At 41.2% G+C, this 932-nt stretch overlaps 1 non-coding gene across 1 annotated transcript; it reads right to left on the reverse strand.

Annotated features, from left to right (window-relative positions):
* Nucleotides 1-436: 436 nt before the first annotated feature.
* Nucleotides 437-544, reverse strand: LOC112794005 (small nucleolar RNA R71). Its single transcript, XR_003198687.1, has one exon. It is a non-coding gene; the product is annotated as a small nucleolar RNA R71 (small nucleolar RNA).
* Between the last annotated feature and the right edge of the window lie 388 nt (nucleotides 545-932).

Consider the following 932-nt stretch of genomic DNA (forward strand, 5'->3'; position numbering starts at 1 on the left):
CCTAACCGAATTCTTCAAAGAAGAAGAACACATGGCAGCCGAAAACAACAACAATGCCAACAATGCAAGGAAGGTGCTGGGTGACTTTACTGCACCTACTCCCGACTTCTATGGGAGAAGCATCTTTATCCCTGCCATTGGAGCAAACAACTTTGAGCTTAAGCCTCAATTAGTTTCTCTAATGCAACAGAATTGCAAGTTCCATGGACTGCCATTGGAAGATCCTCATCAGTTTTTAGCTGAATTCTTGTAAATCTATGACACTGTCAAGACTAATGGGGTTGACCCTGAGGTCTACAGACTTATGCTATTCCCTTTTGCTGTAAGAGACAGAGCTAGAACATGGTTGGACTCACAACCTAAAGAAAGCCTGAACTCTTGGGAAAAGCTAGTCAATGCCTTCTTGGCAAAGTTCTTTCCACCTCAAAAATTGAGTAAGCTTAGAGTGGAAGTCCAAACCTTCAGACAGAAGGAAGAAGAATCCCTCTATGAAGCTTGGGAAAGATACAAACAATTAATCAGAAAGTGTCCTTCTGATATGCTTTCTGAATGGAGCATCATAGGTATTTTCTATGATGGTCTCTCTGAACTGTCCAAGATGTCTTTGGATAGCTCTGCTGGAGGATCTCTTCATCTGAAGAAGACGCCTACAGAAGCTCAAGAGCTCATTGAAATGGTTGCAAATAACCAATTCATGTACACTTCTGAAAGAAATCCTGTGAACAATGGGACTAGTCAGAAGAAAGGAGTTCTTGAGATTGACACTCTGAATGCCATATTGGCTCAGAACAAAATATTGACCCAACAAGTCAATATGATTTCTCAAAGTCTGTCTGGAATGCAAAATGCACCAAGCAGTACTAAGGAAGCTTCATCTGAAGAAGAAGCTTATGATCCTGAGAACCCTTCAATAGAAGAGGTGAATTACATGG

The sequence above is a fragment of the Arachis hypogaea genome, chromosome 3 (assembly GCF_003086295.3).
Source record: "Arachis hypogaea cultivar Tifrunner chromosome 3, arahy.Tifrunner.gnm2.J5K5, whole genome shotgun sequence".
Lineage (NCBI taxonomy): Eukaryota > Viridiplantae > Streptophyta > Magnoliopsida > Fabales > Fabaceae > Arachis > Arachis hypogaea.